Genomic DNA, 18,259 nt, shown 5'->3' with positions numbered 1-18,259 from the left:
GTGCTATCCATTGTCGGCTAGACAGAGGAGAGTTTACAGTAGTTCTGGCCTGCTCTTCTCACTTCTTCTAGCTCTATTGGTCCCCTGTCTGTGACGGATGTTTCAAGGACAAGCAGCAGTGACACCATCTAAAGGGATCAAGTGCCATAAACCAAGGTACATGGCAGCACATCTTCAGAAGAGTAGAGGCTGTGGTTGGCCCCTACAAAGAGAAAGACTAGGGGAGACCTCACAGCGCTGTGAGAATACCTTGGACTACTTCTTATCTTGGGACTTAGCTTAGTATATCTTAAGACTATTTCTTGCTATTCACTGGACAGATAAAAAGCACACATGCGGCTTACTGGATTGCTGCAGATAACCGCTAGACACAACTGAGAGGACATCCTACACAAACATCTACCCATCCCTACTCTGTCGCCCACACCAACCTGAAACCCTCCAAAGAATTGTATGCTTGGTTAAGGTTTTGACATGAAAGGTATACATTTTTCAAAAATGATCTGTTTTAAATCATGACTTTTCCAACTTAAACAATAACTGTTGGGCTCCATATCATCACATGTACACTGTAAATTCTGATGGTATATAAATGCTAAAGGAACCATGAATTTTTATCACAACTTCCCTCGTAGTCTGTTGTTCTGATTACAAATAGTATGGTACAAGGGCTGGAGGTGTAGCTCAGTTGGTAGAGTATTTGTTTAGCACGCATGTTGTCCTGGGGATGAATATGAGCACTGAGCTCAGTGGCTATGGTACCAAAACTCAAAAGGTGTAGGCAGGAGAATGAGAAAGAAGTTTAGCGATCATCCTCAGCCTCATAATGAGTTCGAGACCAGCCTGGGCTGTATGAGACTTCATCTCAAGAGAAAGAGTGGGGCTTAAAAACATGTTTAAATTGCCTTGCCCAGGGTTACGAGATCATTTTAAATGTCCATTTAATGCACAAGTAAGATACTGTCGGCAGCTTATTAAATACAAGTACTTATTAAGCTTGATCACTGGAAAGGATGTGTTCTAGGCATTTGTTACTACAGTCTTTAAAAGAGAAAAACATCACAAGGCTGTAGAGAGGGAGACAAACATTATTAAAGGTTTTCCTCTGTAGATATAATTGCTAGACAAGTTGAAAACAGGTCTATTATATGTATTTGCTCACTGAACTAGAACATTAGTCCCGGAAAATCTTAGACACTGTTTATAAAGGTTTTCTTTATGCAAGATACGAAAGGGAATCTAAAGAGAAGGCAACCCATTGCCAAGGATTAGTGGCACAGAACCAATATAAAGAGCCTATGGCTGTTCCTGCCTAGTTGGAACCGGTTAGAATCTCTTGTCACTAGAAAGGCTGTGTTGAAGTTGTTCCGGTAGTTGGGCATGAAGACGGTAACCATAGTTATGTCCTTCAGAGGAGCTGGCCATTCTTGTAGCACATATTTAATGTCTGCTAGTTCTCATGCTAAAGCAATGGCCCACAATAATTTGGGTCTCAGTAAATACAAACTTTTAACTGAATACAGGGAGACCTCCTTAGATCCATGCTGGCAGGGAATAAAGCTGGGAATAGAATACACACGGGAAAGGTGTACGATTGCAGTGCCTTCATGCTGCCAAGTCAATGTCCACGACAGATTGCACGGCAGACTTCTAAAGATTTTCATGGGGATAGCCAAGTATGGTAGTATATACTTACAATACCAGCACTCTGGAGGCTAGGCAGACGGATTGTGGTTATTTCGAGGCTAGCCTGGGCTACACGGTGAGATACTATGTTAAAAAAGCAAACAGGAGAGAGGCAGATGACTGCAGTGGTCAGGATATTTACTCTGGCATTTATCATTCACCTCTTACATCACCCTTGCTAGAGTTCACAGTCCACCTAAGGGTTGGCTAGAAGCACATCTAGTTGCTCTCTAACTTCTTTGCTTCTAGCATCGGAACATATTTTTCCTAGCATTTTTACTCTTAATAAAAGCAGGCCATCTTTCCTATTCATTTGTCATACACATAGGAGAAGATCCAAATTTTCTAATTCCAATATTTTCCTATGTGGGTAATGGATACCTATGTGCCCATATGCCTGTGTGGATGTACACACCCATCTTGCTCCTGTGGAGGCCAGAGGTTGACACTGGGTGTTTCTGCCTTAACTTTTGAGGCCGGGTCTCTCAGTGAGTGGCTGGTACCTCCCTGCCTCTGTCTCCCAGGTCTGGGATTACAAATTCGCACCAGCACACCCAGCTTGCTACACGGGTTCTGTGGATGGAAAGTCTGATCTTGTCGATTGCGCCATAAGCATCACATGCCTGAACTCTCTCCCTGGCTCCTCCCAGTAATGTTTTTCTAATGTTAACTTGATAATCTATACTATGATCTCTGCTGATTTTGAATTCCTGTTTGTAACCTATCTCAAGCCCATTTCCTAACAATTTCTTGGTGTATATGATTAAGCGCCTCCTCAAGTCAGAGTAAGCCAGCAGAATGTATGAGTGGGTCAGAACTCTTCCTAGAGCCTAGAAGAAATGCTAAGCAGAACCCACACAACACGGAGGAGTTTTATTGGAGTATTAACTCCTAGCTGTCTACAAGTTGAGTGACTGGCACCACGCCTGTGGCCCTGTGCTAACTGTGAGGTCTATAAACCAGGGAGTGGTGTGATACTCTTTTACAAAAGGATTTAATTATTTTTATGTACATGCATGAGTACCTGCATGCATGTTAGTGTACCATGTATGTACTGGTGTCTGGGGAGCCCAGAAGGGGCCTCAGATCTCCTGGAACTGGAGTTACAGGCAGTTGTGTCCCACCTGATGTGGGTTCTGGGAAACAAACCTGATTCCTTTGGTCTCTCTGCAGAGGAACAAGTACTCTTAGCTGCCGAGACATCTCTCCAGTCCCATTATTAAAAAATAATTATTATTGCTTTTTGTGCATGCATGGATATGGAGGTAAGAGGTCTGAGTACAACATCTGGGAGCTGGTTCTTTCTTTCTATCATTGGGATACAGAGATAAAATTCCGGATGGGGACCGAACTCAGGTTGTCTAGTATGCTTAGCAAGTGTTTTTACCTGTGAGCCATCTTGCCAGCTCAGGGAGTGATATTCTCAACACACTTTCTTAATTGTAAAACAGGCCAGAACCAATTTTGAGTTCAGATTTTCTTGCTAGTTCTGGGAACTCCTCAAAGTCTCCTGGCTGGCACAGTGAATGAGTCTTTGTGCATACACAGCTTCCCAACCAGCCAAATGCAATTAACTCGCTGCTCTGGAGTTGAGAGAGAGCAGTTTTTTCCCATGCACTCTTTCAGAGGGCGGCTGATTATTTTGCAAGGGCATAGCCTGTAATAAAACTATCAAACTCATTATGAGCCTCAGGATATTAGTAGCTCTCAATAAAGCAAAGAATAACTGAATAATGGCCAATAGGGGCATGCACCGTATTCTAGGCTACAGATAGAATTAAGAACATGATGAGGGCCTTCCTACAGCCGAGAAGCTGAGACTATAGGAGAGTAGAGGACAGACAGGGTTTCTGGAGAAATAACATAGACTCTGAAGTCAAGGTAGAAGATAGAAATCCTAGGGAGAGATGTGAGGAGGAAATGACTTTGGAATATTAAGATTAAGGTCTACAACCTGGGATGAAGACACAACTCATTTCCTTACTTACACAATTCTCTTGATATAACACCAGGGGGTCATCCAGTACCTCTGAACTGCAGACCTTTCTCTTAAGTTCCTCCCAAACCCACGATTCTCTAAGCACAGCAATCAAGGCTGTGACTGGCCAGGGGAAGAAAGGGTAAGGATGAGGAGACAAGAGAACGAACAAGAGAATTGTTAGCACGCAGATAAAAGAAATAAATAAATCCCATCCCAGGGTTAATCGTCACTGCTTACTTGACTTGGTTTGGGATGACCATAGAAACATACGCAGATGTTAACATGGTGTCTCTAGAGCTCTACGTTTAATGGAGAAAGGAAGATCTGGTTTGAATGTGGGTTGTACCATCCTATGGGCTGGGGATTCGGACTGAATAAAAAGAAGAAAGGTAACTGAGCCCCAGCATCTGTCTCTCTGCTGCCTGGTTGCAAATGCTTCCTCACGCTCCTACGACCATGTTTTCCCTGCCACTGCAGGCTATGGGTCAACCTGTGCGCCCAAAGAAACCTTTAAAAAGGAAAAAAAAAATCTCATCCCGGGATTAACAGGTCAAACTGTGACCACAAGCCATTCGAGACTTGAAGGATGGTTCACAGGACCTGCTGGTGCACTATAAGGCAAGTGATAACTTTCCTCCGCAGGGAACAGACCATCCTGTGTACACAGGAAACACAGACTCATACTCTCAAGGCAGGAGCATTGTCCACTCACACCCTCTTTGGGACTGAACCCTGATCTCAGGGACAATTCACAAGGTTGGCAGGGACTATCTTTCTGGGTACAACATGAGCTCCCATCTCTCTTCTGAAACAGAGAAGAGCAAGAACTGAGCTCCGCTGACTATGGAGCTCAGTTCAAGGCCTGAAATAACATGTTCTTAATCGGTATTCCCAAATAGCCAAGCACCCTTCACTCCCTGTGCCTCTGAGTATTTGATTAAAGCCATTCAAATTCACAGCCAAGGACAGCGACCAACTGAGGCTTTGTTTTTCATTGGAATGAGACTTTATCTATTTGAAAAAAAAAAATGCACTTAATAACTGGAGTGAGTTAACCAGCTTTTCCTCTTTCCTGGTTCACCAGGCCATTTTCACAAAATGGAGTTGCATAACCAACATTCCACATGTGAAGTGGTTGGGTCACTCATGCTAACACAACTGGACTTCTGTGACACAGATCAGAAGGGATTCTGTAATTCAAACTCCACCGGACTTAATTCGTATTAAGGGAGTAACAATGACTTCCTTTATCACTGACAAACATTTATGGCTTATAAAACATTCAACCCTCAGAAGCCCCCAGTGCTCTGGGGTTGGGGCAGACCTTGTGCGATTCTGCCCATGTGACCCTGGAAGAAGCAATTTGAAGCTGCTGGCCCTAGCTCAGGAAGCCTCTTGCTGGACTTGATCCTTCAGATTCCCGGTCCACTGTGTACACAGTGATCACTGAAGACACATCTCACCTTAGGTAAACTCTCCAAATGCGAGACACATTTAAATTTAATACATTTGCATCCATTTCTTAGTAATCATTATTTCAAAGATTTGGGGCAAAAGAATGATTCTTTTCAGAAGCTGGCCTAGATCTGAATTGTCTTCTAGCTGACTTTATTACACAGATTAAGATAATTGTTCCCAGCAAGCCTACGTGTCTTTCAATGTGAAAATATAGCCAACGGTTAGAAACAAACTCAATTTGCTGTTGAGATAGCTCAGTGGTTAAGAGCACTGGCTGCTCTTCCAAAGGGCACAGGTTTGGTTCTCAGCACCCACGTGGCCAGCAGCTCTCAACCATCTGTAACTCTGCAGATGATCTGATGTCCTCTTCTGGCCTCAGCAGGTGCCAGGCACACAAACAGGCACATAGGTAAAACATCAGTATGCATAAAATAAAACCAATGATTAAAAAAAAAAACAAAAACACAAAACACACAAAAAAAACCCAGTTGGAAATAGGAAGTCCCTGGTTTCCACACAGTTTCTCCTGCTGTAATGGGCAAAGGCCTTGTAGGCCCAGAACAAGCACCAGGTGTTTTTAGTGATTACCTGGCCAGTCAGGCCTAGCTAATCGATAAAAGCAACGGGGAGCTGATTCTATTAACTAACTGGACAAATTATTTATAAGGCTATTAGTGTCAGTTTAATATCAATTGCTCTAGTAAAAAGAGGTTCAAGACCAGATTGTTACCTCCCAGGTGCCTAGCAATGCAAGGTACAGAAATTCGTGGGAGGCAAAATGGAGAAGTCACAGCCTAGTCCCTGAACTTGGCCAAGACCTGGGGGATGAATAAAAGAGACAGCAAAGTTTTCTCTGCGGGAATAACGGCTTCACTGTGGAAAGTAGGTGTAGAAGTAAATTGTCACGGTGAGGAACAGAAGCCTGTGCTGTGATATGCTTTCACGAAGCTCTTCTACTTCTTCATCGGCTGTGAGTGCCATCCCAAGAACTCTGGGATGTTGGGGTATACTCCAAAAACTCAAGTTTAACAAATGAGCTGCTAGAGCTTCCAACTCTAGGATGGTTCTTCAGAGCAATGCGAAGAGCACTTTGGGATTGGTGGTCCCTTACTTAGGAAACAAAACTGAACACTCCTGTGAAAGAAAGGTAGGGGACCGACCACAGCCTCCTCGAAGTTGGAACGAGATGCCCGTGAAAGGCAAGAGTGAGCTAAGAGTCTAGAGCAGCACCGTGTACAAACATCCATGGAGAAATGCTGAACCCCCATGAAGGCAAAAGATGGGCAGAAGGCCAATGCTTTCTGGAAAACAATCTCAAGCTTCCGGAAAGTATACTGGAATCGAGAAAGGTTGGTTACTTTTGAGACATCTAATTGGAGTCCAACTCAGAGATGATGTCACCTAGGGTTTTCTAAAAGCTTGAAGTTAAAAATAAATAAATAACACACACACAGGTAGAGGGAGGAGGAGAGGGAGGGATAGAGAGAGAGAGATGGTGATGGAGAGGGGCAGGGAGAAGGATAGGGAGAGGGGAAGGGAGAGCGAGAGAAAGAGTGAAGGAGTGAGGAAACAAACAAGGACAGCAAAGCCTTTTTTCCAAATTGGGCTACTAATGGAAGTGGCAGGAGACAGGCTGAATGACAGCAAGAGTCACCCCGGGCCTATGGCAGGATGGGACATTCCAGTGCCTGCACTTAGAATATATACACAGAAATATAGAAACTGAGATGAGTCACAACAGCCAACAAGCAGGAAATGGAATGGTTTCTAGAAGTTTAAGCTGCCTACTGTCGTCCCATAAGCATGCCCCAAATGAGGCCTGGAGAGAGTCAAGTAGCGTCTTCTGCTAATGAGAGAGATTGGCTTTGCATCTGGCCCCATAGTGGCTGTGTGAGCATCTGTCCCCACGGTAGGTAGGTGTGTGTGCATCTGTCCCCATGGTGGCTGTGGGTGCATGTGTCCTCAGGGTAGCTGTGTGAACATATGTCCCCATAGTGGCTGTGTGTCTACTTTCCTTGCTGAGGAACTGGACCTTTGGGGAAGAGGCATCAGTCAGACTTGGTGCAGTATCCATGGCCACAAGTAATACCTATGCTAGTGTGTGTGTGTGTGTGTGTGTGTGTGTGAGTAATACTTATGCTAGTGTGTGCGTGTGTGTGTGTGTGTGTAAGTAATACGTATGCTAGTGTGTGTGTGTGTGTGTGTGTGTGTGTGTGTATGTGTATGTATGTATGTTTGCATATATATATTCTTCCAAGTGTAGGATACTCCTTTAATGAGCCAAGGAGGACCATTTGAAGTAGCCAAGTCTCCAAACTCTGACCCTGTATAAACTGGGTGATCCCCATCGATACACAGTTCTGGAGCCTGTTGCTCCAACCCCCTTATTTCTTCAGGAAACAAACCTTTCCTCGTCGCTTTTCCCATCAGCAGCCTCCAGTCCTCAATGGAAGGAATGGGCTAGGATTACACTTAAGAATGTATTACAGGAAGTATTCTTCTTTCCACTGATCACAAAATCCACTGTAGCAGCCCATCCTCCAAAGATACCCTCTCAGTGCAGGCGCCACATACCCCATCTAGAGGTGGTGAAGAGCTAGAGAAAGGATTCCTTTCACTTGTATCTCTCTTACAGTGTGGATGCCCTGCAACGGTAAATAAGGTTCACATATATGGGCTTGGGTTTGGGTTTGGGTTTGGGCTTGGGCTTGGGCTTGGGCTTGGGCATTACCTCCTCTTCCTGCGTTAAGTGTGTACAATGGAAATTAACCTCTCTGGAGCTTCCAGTTCTGCCCTGGTATCGAGCCAGGAAGAGTTGCACCAAGCAGGAGTGCCTCCATTTATATGCAACGTCTGACAATCTAATTAATTGCCCCGGAGTTGTTTTCAATGCCTCCCTTTGTTTCCTGCCCAGATGTACAAATCGATCACCACCGAGTCCTAGCAAGTCCTGCTCCTAGGCATTTGGCCACCACCCCGCTTCTTCTGCCCTGGTGCTCATCACCTCGTCAGGCACCACCCTGAGAGACTCCTTCCTCCTTGATTTGCTTCCAACCCACATGCCCACGTGCCTTTCGTACACAAGCCTTGTTGCTGTAGTCAGCTGACTGAATCCAGAAGCTGATTGAAAACATACTCTAGAGGCTGGGATTACAGCTCAGTTCACAGAGTGTTTGTCTGGTATGCATTTGGGCCTGGGTTCAAATCTTAGGACTACAAACAAAACAAAATGAACAAATAAAACATCATTTTGTTCAGAGTGATTCTGAACCCTTGAGCAGGATACACGTAGCTTTTCATGATGTTCTTCATTCTGAGCCCTCAATTTACTATCATCCCGGTTCCCTCTCTCTGTCTTTGCTGTTCTGTATGTCTCTTATTGACTTCTTATGCTGTTCTCATAGAACCTCTGTGGCTTCTAATTCTGTCTTCCTTCCCTTACCCATTTGGAAAGATGGGAAGTCTTCGCCAAAAGGCCCCAACTTCACCCCAAACTCCATCATTTCAGGTGATTATCTTTTGTGTATGCCCATCCCTCCATTGGAGAGAGGATGATGAAATCTCAGACTGTCAACTTTTGCTGAATGAATGCATGGGTTAATGCATGGATATAAGATATACTTGAGAGACACTGGTTTGAAATACAGATGTGGAAATACTGGGTGTGGCGAATGATAGATGCAGTCACAGGAAAACCCAGTTACTCAGAAAGAGCACAGTAGCTTGCAAATCAGAAGATCAAGGCGGGAATACCAAGAAAGTACAGGACAAGCACCCAGAGAAAGAACAAAAATAAAAGAAAGGCACAGGGGCTGGAGAGATAGCTCAGTGGTTAAGATCACTGGCTACAGAGAACCTGTGTTGGGTTTCCAGCACCCACAAGGTGGCTAACACCATGTGTTGCTCCAGTTCCAGAGGATCTGAAACCCTCTTCTGGTCTCCTTAGGCATAGCCTGGATGGATACAGACATGCATGAAAGCAAAACACTCATACACATGAAATAAAAATAAATGAATCTTAAGAGAAGAAAGGTATATATAACTAAAGGCATACTATTCCGAAGATTAATGTATGCAGAAAAAGTTGTGAAAGCAGGGAAAGAAATGTAAAGGTCGCCAGAATAAAAATGGAGTTGCTTGGTCAACTCTAACAAAATGAACACAGCCAGGAAGTCATAAAGGGCAGGCTCTTAACACATGATCCCCGGAGAACTATCATTGCGCAAACTTCTAAAATTGTATACAAAGTATATAATAAGGATGTTTACCCAGCAACTCTGTGGAGTCTTAGATGGAAGCCACTCCTGTCAGTAAGAACTGTGATCAAGGATTATTATGGTCTCTGAACACCCAATGTAATCCTTCCCATCTGGGGTTTTAAACCTCCTCTTACCTCAACCTCTTTGAATATGCTTATTGTTTAGTATTCCCAGTGAAACACTGTCAGTCCCAAATAAATATCACTTTTTTTTTCATTGTAGAAACACTCCCTGATTGCTTTTTCTTTTGATTGACAAGTTTATTCTGAGCTAGCAATAGCACAGTGGAAAAGAATTACTGCATCATGGTGAAAGGACATTTGGGTAAAAACAACAAAACAACAGAATGGTATTATGTAAATGGAACATATACAAAATACATACATACATATACTTCTTTTTACTAAGATAAATTTTAATAAAGCCCACGGCTATTGTTTTTAATAACAGATACTAACTGACTAGGGCTTCATTTGCCAAACTGTCTGAAAAGATATTTTTTGAGTCAATCTTTCAACAGTAAGATAGCTTTTTCCAGTTTAGATTTTCAAGGCACAAAGTGATACCAACTCAACGAGACTGTAGGTTTTTATAGGGCTCAATGGATGCCCCAGCATAGGGGAATTTGAGGGTGGGGAGGCAGGAGTGGGTGGGTGGGTGTTGGAACAGCCTCATAGAAGCAGGGGGGAGGGGGAATGGGATAAGGAGTTCGGGGGAGGGGACTGGGAAAGGGGATAACATCTGAAATGTAAACTAACATTACATTGCAAAAAAGAAAAGAAGAGAAAAGAAGAGAAAAGAAGAGAAAAGAAGAGAAAAGAAAAGAAAAGAAAAGAAAAGAAAAGAAAAGAAAAGAAAAGAAAAGAAAAGAAAAGAATTGAGGTCTTGTCCAGAAAAGAAACTAGATATGTTGGAAAAAGAGGAGCTGAATTTCTTATATTTAAGCATGAGGCTTTGTGATCTCATATTAGCAGCTGCCCCAGATCACCTCACAAGAAGGAAGCCAACAGCAAACATGGCTGTCAGACGATAGCAGCCTCCAGATGAATCAGCGCAAGTACTTGTACAGGAAATACTACTGGAATCTTCGATGGAAGCCACTCTTGACAGTAATAACTGCGATCTGAACAGCCCATGTTATCCCTGGAGCCACGGTAAGCAGCCACCGACCGAGCGAAGGAAGCCCCTGCAAAATCTCATCACTCTCAGTCAAACGGTCCCAGATTTGTGTTTCCACAGCTCCCTCAGCACTCAGATGTACATGGTGGGGAATATTGCTCACATGGCACTCAGCATCAAAAAGGAGGCTGTGTCCCAATCAGCCACTACAAGATGAGAACACCAGGCTGAGCCATCCTGAACCAGGAGTTGTGTGTTTGGATGTGGAACACCCCCTATATGTTTATGTGTTTGAATACTTGGTTTGCAGCTCGTGATGCTATTCTGCGCATTTGTGGAACTTTAAAGAAGTCTAGTTGGAGGAAGTGGGACCCTTGTGAGGAGAGAGGACAGGCACTAGGTGCTATAGTGAGGCCCTACTTCTGAGCCAATCTACTCTGTTTCCTATACTTTGCTGAGATTTAAGTGTGTAACAACCTCATGATCCCATTGCTGGGCCTTAAGGACCAGCCCTTCTCAAATCAGGAGCCAAAAGCAATACTTTTCCACTAGGTTGTTTCCCTCAGCCATTTGGTTTCAAGCAACAAGAAGTGTAATTAACACTGGAGACATCTCTAAGCTATAATAAACATGGGACTCGTCTATTTATTTGCTTTCAGTTCCATAACCTTCTATAAAGAATTGTGAATAAAGGTTTTCTTAAACTACTGATGGCACAAATACATGTGAATGATATGATTTCAGAGATCTCTACTGGCCACTGACTACCTTGGGGTAATTCACTTAACAAACTGACCTGTGAAATTTGGGGGTCTAACCACTGTGACGGTCTTAGCCATAAGCTCGGGGTAGTTGAACGCTTGGTCTCTAGCTGGTGGTGCTCTTTGGTGAGGCTGAAGAACCATTAGGAGATAGAGTCTTGCTGGAGGATGCCCATCACTGGGGGAAGGCCTTGAGAATTTGTAGCCCTGGCCCCATTTGCAGTTCGCTGTTTCCTGTGCATGGTTAAAGATGTAACCAGTGAGCTTCATGCTCCACATGCCTGCTGCAGACCTCCCCTGTCATGGAGTCTCACTCTGGGACCATAATCCAAAATCAACTCTTTCTTCCACAAGTCACTTTTGGTCATGGTGTTTTATCACAGCAAGGAGAATTAACTAATAGAGCTAACTCTTTTAAAGGAAAATAAACCTGGTAGAACTAGTTCTGCTTTAGTTCCAGTTCTGTTGCTGTGACAGATACCCAGACAAAAAGGAGAATAGAGGAGGAAAGTGTTTATTTCACTTACAATCTCACAAAGTCAGCAAGCTTCCTCCTTTTTTATACTGTTCAGTACCTAGGGAGTGGTGTCACCCACAGTGGGCCGTGTCTTCCTACATCAATTAACAAATTAGACAATTCCCCACAAACATGCCCAGAGACTAACATGATCTAGATATGCCTCATTAGGACTCTCTTCCTGGGTTACTCCGGGTTGTGTCAAGCTGGAAGTTAAAACCAGCCAATGAACTGTTTGTTTCATACTGCTGTTTAAAACCCTAAGCGTATGTCCCATTGTTTACCTATAATGGGATAGCATCCACCCTCCTTTGTGTGTAGTTTAATTCATCACTGCGAAGGGAATACTTCGCGTCCCTTATGCTGCCTCTGTCTGCTATCTCATTACACCAAATCTCCCATTGAATAAGGCTGCATGAGCTTTCTATGGCGTCCATAAGAAATTACCACAGTTTTAGGGACTTTATACAACGCTCATTATCTTATTGTCCTGTGGTTTGGGAATCCACCACACGTTCTAGTTCCCGTTCTGTTGTAAAATATTCTGACCAGAAGCAACACGGGGAGGAAAGGGTTTATTTGACTTTGACTCCCAGGGCACAGCCTATCATCACAGGGCAGGAGCCACGGGGGACCATGCTTCTTGCCTGCTTGACTGCTGGCTTATTCTCTGACTCATGCCCAGCTACCTTTTAATACAGCTCAGGCCCTCCTGGCTGAGGAATAGCACCTCCCACAGTTGACTTGGCCCTCCTCTATCAATCAGTAATCAAGAAAATGCCCCTATTAAACCAGACTTGAAGTCTGTCTTTTCTATACAATTAGAATTGACATTTAGAACAAAGGCTGTTCCCATTCAACTTTACACGTTGAGTATAAAGTATATTTTATGTACTTGTGGTTAATTAGGGTGTGTGATGCTTTTATTTATTTGCAAGGTTTTCTTAATAACAAAATTCGTATTTCTTTTTTTTTAAAGGTCAACGCCTCATAGACCTTCCCTCAAGGCTAATCTAGTCTGGGCAATTCTTCAATCACTGTTCCCTCTTAGGACATGTAAGTTGACAACAAAAACCAGTGCATCTAGGCACACATGTATCTTAGTGGGCTAAATCTCGGGCACTGGTGGAGGAAGAATCTTTACCCTTGCTTTTGCAACTGCCCACCATGGCTTGTGAGACCTTTTCATCTTCGAAGTTGGCAGCAGTCCATGGAGTCTTCCTCAAGACACAACCACAGAACCCTTCCTTAGCCTCTAAAAGCCCTGGGATGACACAGGACACACGGACGATTCGGAATTATCTTATCTCAAGGTTCTTTCTTCAGCACATCCAGAAAGTCTCGTCATGACCATGCATGGAGACATTTTTCTGCCCACCATAATAAGTTCTTTCTGAATAGAGGACCCGCTTCTCTGCTTTTAAAGACTCCAGACCAATTCTCAGTATTCCCAGAGATTATGTACAAAGTCACCACTTCCACAAGGCCCTTTCCTCCTCCAAGCCCAAGGAGGCCATTTTTCTCTGCCTCTTTTCAGGCCCACACACATACACAGACTGCAATGCTTATTTTTTATTCTAATTGATTTGTCTTCGGGCACATCACTCCAACTAGATGGTGTGAGTCATGATGGCTCGCTCATCCTTGCAGCTTCTGAAGCCTGGCCATAAAAGTTTGTGGGGAAGAAAATTTAATGTGATATTTTAATGCGTGAAGAGGCCTCAGGTAGAGGCAGAGGCAAGACCAATAAATTTACAGAGCCTCTGTTTGGAGCATAAGTGTTAAGTGGCTCTGCTTGCCTTTAATTAGTTATAATCACATAACCAACCAACCTCTATTCTTTTAACCTTTCCACAGAGGCATCATGGCAAATGTAAAACCAACCATTTGTACCTTAATGCTGATTTTACCTATATGGGACTGGCCATGGAAACTGTCAGAATTATAAGTGTCCCCTTGGGTTTTGCTAGAGAAGACAACTTGTACCCCAAAGGCTAGGATGGATTCTAAGTTAGGCAAACACTACTATCTACATATTTTCTGAATTCATACAAACACACTTGCCTAATGGCGGCACTAAGTAACTTGGGCTGAGATTGAACAATTTGGTTACTGCAAGAAGCCACTTGGCATTTAAGTGTTTGGAAGTTCTTGAAAAAAAAAATATTGAGAGTTCAAATTAAACAAATAGCTGTGTTATTTAAATAGTCTTAACATTTTCCATTGTTAGCCAAAAAGGGTGAGGAGTGGGGGTTGAATAAGGTCACATAAGTGTGGGGAGATTTATTTTTAAAAGAAATGGTCTGTTATGTTCATCTAGTGTCACTAGCAAACCCAGGGGGCACAGAAATACAAACCCAGCAACACTCATAAGACTTATGTGCTCAGCTCCCTGCTATGAATCAGAAAGACACAGCAGCTAAGGGAAGATTCCCACCTGTCTCTTTCTAAACAGCAGGAGGCATAGCTAGGTCAAGCAATCAGGGCAGATTTTAAACGTGGTGCATCACACAGAACCAGGTAATGTAAACCGGTCATGTGCTGGGTTCCTCAAACTTGTAAATATTTTAATAGATGTATATGGGTAGTTGTAAAGGGAAAACAGTAACATTGCCTTAGAAGGTACAGATTGCATTTTTGTGCATTAGCTTAATGCCTGCAAACTACCTTGCTCTAATTTAGTCTCTCCTGAAAACAATTCTTTTTCCATCTTGCAAATTTCATCCTGAACATTTTACTATGTTGAGTATAGTAGCAACTTTTTAAAAAAAGTGTTTCGCCTAGAAAAAAAAAAAAGTGAGAAAACTTCAAAAACCACCGTTTCTGCAGTGCTGGTTCCAAGTTCTTAATATAAAGCTAGAGCAAATAAAGATTGCTACAGTAACCACACTTTGAACAAGTGTCTTTCAAAACAATGACGACGGAGCCATAATATTTTCTACAGGGTGAGCAGCTAATGCACCTGCAAACATCTTTTCTTTTTTCCAGTTTGCTTTATAAACCTTGGAATTTGCGATCCCAGGCTATTTTAAAGAGGGAGACAAGCAATGCTCGGGCTTAAAAAGGATCGACTTGGCATTTACTTTTTTAGCCAAAGAAGCACGTTCCCCCATTCCAGGCCACCAGACAATTTGGTGTCAACTTGCTATGGTGGGAAATGCGACAAACTCCAAGAGCTCCCAAGACAAGGAAGCAGCTCTTAGCACCAGCTGCTTCCCTCACTCCCAAAGCATCAGGACGCGGCGCTTCGGAGCTCCCCACGCCGCCTTCCGGGCAAAGGCCAGTACACCTATCTCTGTCTGGGGAAACTGAGGCACCGTGACAAGACCGATCCACAGCCGGGCGAAGAGCCCTGTCTCTGCGTGGCATCATCCTTCTCCCGGGAGATTGGGAAGGCTCTGTGCTAACGCGCTGTGGACAGTGCGCCCCTGGCCATCAGAAGGTTGTGGCACGAGCCTTGGACGCGACTGTCCCCAACCCACCGGTCTCCGCCCTGCATGTACTTCCAGCATCCTGCGACCAGCCACGACAGGGCACCTCCAGGCGCGTAGTCTCGCCAGTCCAGGCGTCTGAAAGTTCTGCAGCTCGGGCGGCCGCTGACCACAAACCCGGCGCGAGGCTCCCTCCGACTGTAGCCCGCCGCCCAGGCTCGCCCGCCCAGTGCCCTCACTGACCTGACACCGCTGCGCCACTCGGGTGGTCGCCGTGCGCCTCCCGCCATGGCCACCCGGGGAGCTCTGCAGCACCGAGCGCGTACCAACCTCCTCCGCCGCCCGCGCCTCTTCTCGATGCGGGTTACGAGCCCCGCCGCCGGGAGCCGGAGCTTCCCACCTACGGGCGCCAGAGCCGGCGAGAGCCGAGCATGCCCAGTGCGGCTCCCGGCGGCGCCGAGGTCCGGTGTACTCTGCAGAACCGGGTTTTCGCGGCAGCCACGGCCGGGGGCGGCCCGCTGCGGGTGGTGGGCTCCGCCCACTCCGGGCGGGCCCGGCGGTCTGCAGGGGAGCATCGTGCTCAGGGAGCCCCACCTCTGGGCGGGACTGGGCGGCCACTGGGCAGTGCTCCTGCGCGCCACCCTGCCGCTTCCACCAGACTCAGTGGTGCTAGGGCAGCGTGACTGGTAATTGTCGGGGGGCAGGGCGCTGCAGGCGTTGTCACCGCAACTTTCCGGAGCGTCGCGTCGCAGTGGCGTTCAAGGACACGCAGGCAAAGGCGTCTTCGAGAGTGTCATCCTGGATGCCACCGGCAACCAGCCCACCCACGCATTAACCTACCTAGTCTCTAAGGCTGTCTTGTCACACCACCTCGCGAGCAGGAGCATCTGGGGCCTCCTAGGCGGGCGGCCGCGCTGTCACAGCAAAAGCACAGTGGACGCCTCGAAGTGGCACGATAAGACACAGCAGGGTGGGTGTTTGCGGTGGTGTGGTTCCGCGAAATTTTATAAAACTGCCCCTTAAAATTATTTTCAGTTTCGACGATCTCTCTAAAGAGCAGTTAAGTTGTTTTGATGGGAAAAATAAGTATTCTAAAAATATTTTTAACACCTACATAAGTTTTCTGTGAACAGTCCTGCAATATTAGTGAATCTCTCCCCCGCCCTCCCACATCTATTTAAATATTATCTACCTATCAGTTATCTTTCTGTCTCTATCTATCTATCTATCTATCTATCTATCTATCTATCTATCTATCTATCTATCTATCTATCTATCTATTTTTAGGGAGACCTTGTCAGTTTCTGGGACAGTGACCAGGCTCCTCTTCCTGGGCTCTTCTATCCTGGCTCCCACTGGCCACGCCCCACACCGTGTGTGGTTTTTTTTTTTTTTTTTTTTTAAAGAACTCCGGTAGCCCCGCCCCCACACCTCTGCTGGTCATAGGCTGCTGAAAAAACACGGAGAGTTGGATTCAGCAAATTAATGCTACTAAAGTGGCTCAGGCTGTCAGACCCGGGTGTATTCCACTCTGAGTCAGGAACAGCTGTCAAGATGACAGGAAGCTGTTTACGGGATAGCAGTCCACCTCCTTCTCTGTGACTGACAAACCCAGAGGCAAAGTATTGTCTGTGACCTCAAGCCCTGAGCTCCGACCCGCAGAAGTGGCTGCAGGCAACTGAGCATGCTCCGAACAGTGCCAGACTGCTGCACGTGGTTGCCTCTGGCATCTGGCTGCCCAAGGTTGAGGAACATCAAGACACCAGAGCTCAGGAGACAGTAGGAGGGAGCTGGCCTTACCGCAAGCAATAGCACGGGTACATGGGACGAACGCTGGTGCAGAGGGATCTATGTGCCAATGGATGCATGGGCTCTGGTTTCTAAGCATATCAAAACCCAGTCCTTCTCCAAAAGCCTGAGAAATTGAAATCATACTTGAACATTAGTTTCCATAGCATCTTAGCTCAAAGAACCTCCCTGCCTCTTTCAAAAAAACCTAATCTTTTCAAGTTATTCAGCAAGCATTCTGTACGATTGTAGCTGAGAACCACACGGAATCTGTCTCCCTTTGTTCAAGTCAGTCATGTGTATTCTTGTAAAGTATTTTGGTATTCGCTTTGGATCTATTTCTTTTCCTCCCACTCCCCCCCTTTTTTTTCCTGTCGCAGAACCTGCAGAATATTCCCGTTCTGTCTTAAAAAAAAAAAATACTCGCTGCAGCGTGCTTGTGTGTGAGAGGAGGTTTGTTTAAACCTCAGTGACAGAAGACTGGAGTGGGAAAGGCTACGGAAAAAGGAGTGCAGGTTTAAGATGAATAAATTCAGCGAGAAGGGGGAAGAGGGGGTATAAAGGGACAGTGGGGAAGAGAGGGGGAAGAAGTGAAGGGAGACAGAGAGACAGTGGTTCACTGAGTTAGAAGAGTGACCAGTGAGGTTCGTTGAGATTCTAGGAAACAGCCCAAATGTGAGTGGCTCTTCATGTCAGCCCCAGTTTAACTTCAGGGTGGTTCGGGCCACTGCGTCCAGTGAAACTTTACCTCCTTGGAAATACGCCTGTGTGCTTCCCCTTTGAATCTGGGGCCATTTTAATTCAACCCCACGGGGTTCTAGAAGCTGATATTACTTAGGTCTAGAATACTGCAGTGGATTTTGCTCGGATCTCCACCGACATGGGGATCACAAGTAATGAAGCCTGGGAACGGGTGGGCAAGGTGTCTCTTCAAGAGCTACCTTGGAAGTGACATTTGAAGCTGTCTCCTCCCCAGACTACCTGTGTAACATGCGCTTAGTTCTCTAATCCCTGTCACCTTTCCTCCGCATCCTGCTTCTTCATGCTCTCTCTTCTTTGCCCTAACGGATAATCCTCTCTTATTCTCTCACCACTCTCTTCTCTCCTGCTGCCTCGTGATCTCTCATCCTTCTGAAGATGGCTGCACCCAATTGCTAGAATCTTTTCAGCTGGGTCTGTTTTGATTGGCCAGTATCTAGTGTTTGTCCATATATGTCAATATTTTATTTCACCTTTATCCCAAACTGCATTTTTCTTTC

The 18,259-nt window shown here is 45.1% G+C and overlaps 1 protein-coding gene across 4 annotated transcripts in view; it reads right to left on the bottom strand.

The window, feature by feature from the left end:
* Nucleotides 1-16,073, bottom strand: part of Mfap3l (microfibril associated protein 3 like) — a 43,013-nt gene extending 26,940 nt beyond the window's left edge. For 2 of the 4 annotated variants that reach the window (XM_021219654.2, XM_029531985.1), the window contains exon 1: nt 15,456-15,686. The gene's annotated coding sequence lies outside the window, so the exon portion shown is untranslated. Of the gene's footprint in view, nt 1-15,455; nt 15,687-16,052 lie in introns of those variants that run through there. The other 2 variants (XM_029531984.1, XM_029531983.1) reach the window with 2 other exon arrangements.
* Between the last annotated feature and the right edge of the window lie 2,186 nt (nt 16,074-18,259).

Source organism: Mus pahari, chromosome 19 (genome assembly GCF_900095145.1).
Source record: "Mus pahari chromosome 19, PAHARI_EIJ_v1.1, whole genome shotgun sequence".
Classification (NCBI taxonomy): Eukaryota; Metazoa; Chordata; class Mammalia; order Rodentia; family Muridae; genus Mus; species Mus pahari.
Note: the sequence above shows the minus strand (reverse complement) of the source record. Positions and strands in the feature narration are given on the sequence as shown.